We start from the raw sequence: 5,500 nt of genomic DNA, 5'->3' as shown, positions 1-5,500 counted from the left end.
TAAGTTACTTCATCTGAGGCATATTTTCATTATTCTCATACCTCTCATGTGAAAAATATTACTATGGAAAACTTTTACTTTTCTCATAGAAATTCCGGTTTTCGAGTCTGTGATGAAAAATTAGCATCCTGCGTACGTTACTTCATATGAGGCATAATTTCATATTTTCTTACTTTAAAAGAAAAATGCGATGTTTTCGAGAATTTTTGCCTTGACACTGAAATTCCTGTTTTTGTGCCTGCAATACAAAAATTACAGTTTTGCATAAGTTACTTCATCTGATCCCCATTTTCATAGTTTTCTTACTTCTCTTAATTCAGCCACCTAAAAATAGGACTAGGTTTCAATGACGAGGACTTACTGCACAAGAAAAGGTATCATTAGGATTTTATTAAGAATATCAAACGAACACGAAGTCGGCTCGCTAAATGTGCTTAAAAAATCCGAGTTCCTAATATGCGTGTAACTTTATAGTACTTCCACAATTATGGGTGATTATTTTGCATTTCCATGGAAGCGATTAGTGTGAGAAGAGGGTTTCGCTAGAACACGCCAGCCCTCCTACCATTTATCTATATTTAGAGCAGAATGCTTGCAGCACACACACACACAATAATGCGGCATCAAAGCGATACGGACTCGGCCAGTGACGACCTAATTACCGTAAAATAAGTGATTATAAGCGACTTTTAGCTTTGATAAAAATTAAAGATATTAGAAGTACTAATTACTCTCCGAAAAGACTAGATAAAAACTAGATTAAATGCAGATACATTAGAAAAGACCCAAAAAAAAAAACACGGCCAGGTTTTTCCAAGACTATTTCCCCAATAATTTGAACAAAGACTGGATTAATACATGCTGTGCATTATACACATTGTATGGTAGGTAACCAATTTAGGTACTTATAGAAAATTGTAACAAAATTTTATATTTTCTGTACACCAAATGGACGAAAAGTTTCAGGTAGCGCTTCGCTGTAAGTGTCAACCTTCTTGCTACCTTATACATAAAGTATTTCTTCCACTCACCGCGCATGAAATAACTCTTTTCCTATTCAACGAAGAGATTGATGCGACAGAAGATGAACGGCTCGTAATAAAGACTTCAATTCTTTTCAATTCCCTTTTTACTTACGGCAGAGTGCTTAAAAGTATAAAAAAGCAACAACGCGGTCTTAATGTGAGCATTTTAAGGAAAAATTTCGGAGATAACCTAATTGCCGTGAAAAAGTAAATGGGGCGTGGACGGAACATTTGATACAAGATGTCGTTTAGTGCATGAAATAAAAGGTATTATAAATGCTTGAAAAATAAGAAGAAACCAACACAAAATTCATTCAAAGCAGGTCACTCACGGTTAAACGTTTGTACACAAGAAAATAAATTGATCCTTCCTTGGCTACAACAGCCGCTCTTTCTTCAGAGGAAGATATGATAATATTATATAATAAAAGTAACTATTCTAGGTGGCAGTATATGAAAAACGACACAGCAGTTAAGAAAGCCACTTCAGTTTTTGTTATTTCTCACAATGAAAGTCCTCCTTCCTCTCAGACTGGTATAGTCCTTCAACCTTTTCCTGAGATGCTTTCTCCCTTCCCATGGTATTTAATGAACATTCTGGCATTTTATACCTACATTCCTGCAAGAATGCGAGTCGCAAGAGCCGAAGATAAAAAGCCCGACTACTGTAGTGACAACCGAAGATTTTGGTCATTATATTTATCCCCGTGACGCGATTGGGTAAACGAAAAAAAAGAAGGGGGCACCCGGGTTTGAACCGGGGACCTCTCGATCTGCAGTCGAATGCTCTACCACTGAGCTATACCCCCACACGTCCAATATGAGATAAAAACCTGAAGTGAAGCGGCAAGCACTTGAATTCGGTGTACGTGGGCTTGGTTGACCGAGCGACAATCGCGAGTGGGAGTTGTCTTGGGAGATGGGGTGGGGGAAAGAGGGGAGGGGGTGGATCAGAGGAGGGGCAGAGTGCGGTCGGGAGAGACGGGGAAGCAAAGTGATGTTTGGTCCAAGTCCAGCTGTGCTATGGTTTTTCACCAGTTGTATTCACTTTTCTACCAAGATAATGTGATAAACTACATTATATTGACGACGTCTTCACGGGAAATCAGCCGGGTCATGAAGGACATTGCTGCCAACGTTTCAATGTCCTTCTCTGCCATCGTCTTCAGGGCAAATGATGAACATGGTTAGTGGCGGGCTTATATACCCATTTGGGGCGGTCAAATAGATATAATCACATAATTTTTTCACCAATTGGTACCTAATTCAGCCATAATGTCCAATTTCTTTGACGTGCTATTCGCAGAGACGAAAATAATAGTCAGGCAGCCAGCATGAACTCCTGATTTTTGATAATTGAGCCATATAAAAAAGATGGACGTCTATTTTAAACGTTTCAGTCTTCCCCGATGGATTCACTCACTCAGTGATTGAACCCAATGTGGGTTTGAACAAATGGGGGTAGAGCTCACCCCGGATTATTTACAGGCGTGCCAAATTCACACATGCAGGGTAAGAGGGCTTTTTTTCATTTCCCTGGGCCAAGTTTTGGGGAGTCCAAAGGCTTCTCTCAGAATTTGATCCTGAGACCCATCTCCTATCAGTACGCAATCGCTGTACCCACTAAGCTACCACGCTCCCTGTAGTGAATAGCTCTTGGGTAAATTCTTCTCGGGTTTTACAAAGGGTTAATCAGGTTCTGAACAAGGGAGGGCCAGAGGGGGCACGTACCCCAGGGGGCAGGTTTCAGGGAGCGGCAAAATTTGAAAATTTTATTAAAAAGTTATGTAATTCTCCTAAGTTATTAAATTATTTGCCAATAATTATTAATTTATAGAACGACGAAGTGCTAGACATGGTAGGTGAGGAGAGGCAGCTTTTAGATGAGATACCGAGGAGACAGAATGTATGGATGGAGGGAGTACTTAGCGGGGATGGGATGTTGAAAACAGCGTTAGAGGGAAGAATATTAGGTAAACGAGGGAGGGGAAGGAAAGGAATAGGATTTTTAGATAAAATGAAAGGAAATACCTAGGTCTTATTGTGCATTGAGGAGGGAAGTGCATGATGAAAGGGGGGGCTCCCGGAATTCTTCTTAAGCACTCCATAGAAACCTACCTTAATCGGTAGAATACGTTAATAATAATAATTATTATTATTAAAGTCTCCAATAATTTATAAATTATCGAAAAATAATATTAATGGAAATTGTCGATGTTAAACATACGGTGTGAAATTTCAGCTACCGCATCTCAAAAGCAGAGCTTACGGATGTAGGTATTATATTTAAGTAGTGGGGAGGGAGGAGGCGAGCGGACATTACGGGAGTGGATCAAACTGATCTTTGCTTCCCCCGGCGGAACTCCTAGTTCCGGCCCAACGCTTCATAAATCGTCCACAAAAATCCTCATGGTTGAGGTTATTCAGCCGGCCTCTTATCATAGCCGGCCTCGGGGGCGCCGGGTTAAAGTCCCCGACTGCTAACTTAGAGGTCGCGGGTTCGAATCCCGCCTGGGTGCTCTGACCACTATCCAGGGCATGGATGTTTGTGATTGTCAATCAAGTTAACTGTAAGAGAGGACAATGTTGTCCTTAATTCGCTTGGAAAATAAAGACGAAATTATTATTATTATTATTCAGAGCTTTGATGCTTATTAAGGCCTACCATACACGTTCCGTCCCGGCCTCAAGGCCGGACCTCGAGGCCGGAACTGCGCAGTTTGGCCGGTGACTCAGGTCCACCATACACGTTCAGTTTGGCCTCAAGGCCTGATCTATACAGTCCCGGACTGAAGGCAGAACTGACAGTGTGTGGCGAAACCTTGAGGCGGATCGGTGGGAATGAGGCCGGATGGGAATCCAACGAGGTCCGGCTTCAAAGTCGCTTGACCTCATTGGATTCCCATCCGGCCGTCCGGCCAACGATCCGCCTCAAGGTCAACGATCCACACACTGTCAGTTCTGCCTTCAGTCCGGGACTGTACAGATCAGGCCTTGAGGCCAAAGTGAACGTGTATGGTGGGCCTAAGCCTCATCTCCGAGGATACTGGAAATGTGCTCCAAAGCAACAATGGTCAGCACAGAAAGACTGACCCGGAGTATAGGCAACGCCACCTTAAGTAAATATACTTTAGGTGGCGTTGGTAGAGCCCGAGAAGGAAAGATATATTACTAAGACACAAATCGAATGCATATTCAGTTACAGGCCTCAAATGAAAGGGAATATATATTCGGAGGCACCCAGGTGAGGGTCATGGCACTGAGTACACACAGTCACAGGCCTCAAATGAAACTCGGGAGGGAGGTCATGGCACTGAATATACTTTCCTGCTGCCGCTTTATTATCCAATGAAATCGAGCGCAATGTCATAACACAGATTGAAAATAGAACACAGGTGTTTGGGGACGCAATTGGTCGTGCGGTGTGTTTTCTGCGCAAACAATTCGAAGATCTCCACTACGGATTCGATTCTCACACCAAAATTAAAACGGCGGAAAATATCTAGGTATTTGTTTTAAATAAGATAAATAGGATGTAACGAGTAATAAAATTCAAAGGCAAATATTAAACAAAGAGTTTATCGAACTCATACCCATTCGCTCGGATTTTGAAACAAGGTATTTCTCTGCTTACTTCCAACATTAAGGTGTAGAGACACTTACTTTATAAAGCTTTCCGTGGTTATGGAACGATATCTGACTTGTCTCGGGTTTTCTTCCTCGTTGGTTTTTAGACAACACCTTCGACCTGAATACTTTGGCAGGATAGCCAGAAAATCTGTTGTTCACAAGCCAACTCACGCGGAAGAAAACCCAAAAAATATGCAGAGACCATAGATGTACTAAGTTCATCTTAGGCTGAAAATGGGGGCTTATAGCATATTTAAACTTTCATTGGACGCTGTTCACATGATTGATGAATGAGTGGTTAATAAGTGGTAACGGCTTGAGGGAATATCGAATTAATTTTGGAACTCAAGTTTACTGAACGTATTAAAAAATATGCAAACTACAAAAATTGGTAAAAATTTGCATTTTGTTTGTCTCACAGTAAAAAATAAAGTTAATAATCAATCAGAAAAATGTGCGCCGGCGATGAAAAGCAGAGAAGTAATAGAGTTGAAATTGGTGGAATTTGATAACATACGGATTAGATAGTTTACGAGGTTAAATTCTTTACTTATTTTTTAGGAAAGAACTCCATACAAAGTTGATTGAACAGTTATCCACGCTATATTGACAATGCTGATGCTGCGTTTAAGTGCATTCTCAATTTCTCAGTTTCTTTTATGTGCTTTAAGGCTGAATTCATCTCGGCAATCGTGTACCAATCAGACATACCGGCATACCTAGCAGACATCGGCATTAGTGACGAATCTTTTTAACATCTCTCTCCTTCAAAAACATTTTAATTACCAGTTTACAATACGTACAAAGCCCACCGATTTTCGCACACTTGATTTTGAATGCAAAAT

At 41.0% G+C, this 5,500-nt stretch overlaps 1 non-coding gene across 1 annotated transcript; it reads right to left on the bottom strand.

The window, feature by feature from the left end:
- Positions 1 to 1,762: 1,762 nt before the first annotated feature.
- Trnac-gca lies at positions 1,763 to 1,834 on the bottom strand. The gene has a single exon. It is a non-coding gene; the product is annotated as a tRNA-Cys (tRNA).
- Positions 1,835 to 5,500: the final 3,666 nt, after the last annotated feature.

This window comes from Ischnura elegans, chromosome 6 (genome assembly GCF_921293095.1).
Source record: "Ischnura elegans chromosome 6, ioIscEleg1.1, whole genome shotgun sequence".
NCBI lineage: Eukaryota > Metazoa > Arthropoda > Insecta > Odonata > Coenagrionidae > Ischnura > Ischnura elegans.
The sequence above is the reverse complement of the archived record's forward strand: the minus strand, read 5'-3'. Positions and strand labels throughout refer to the sequence as shown.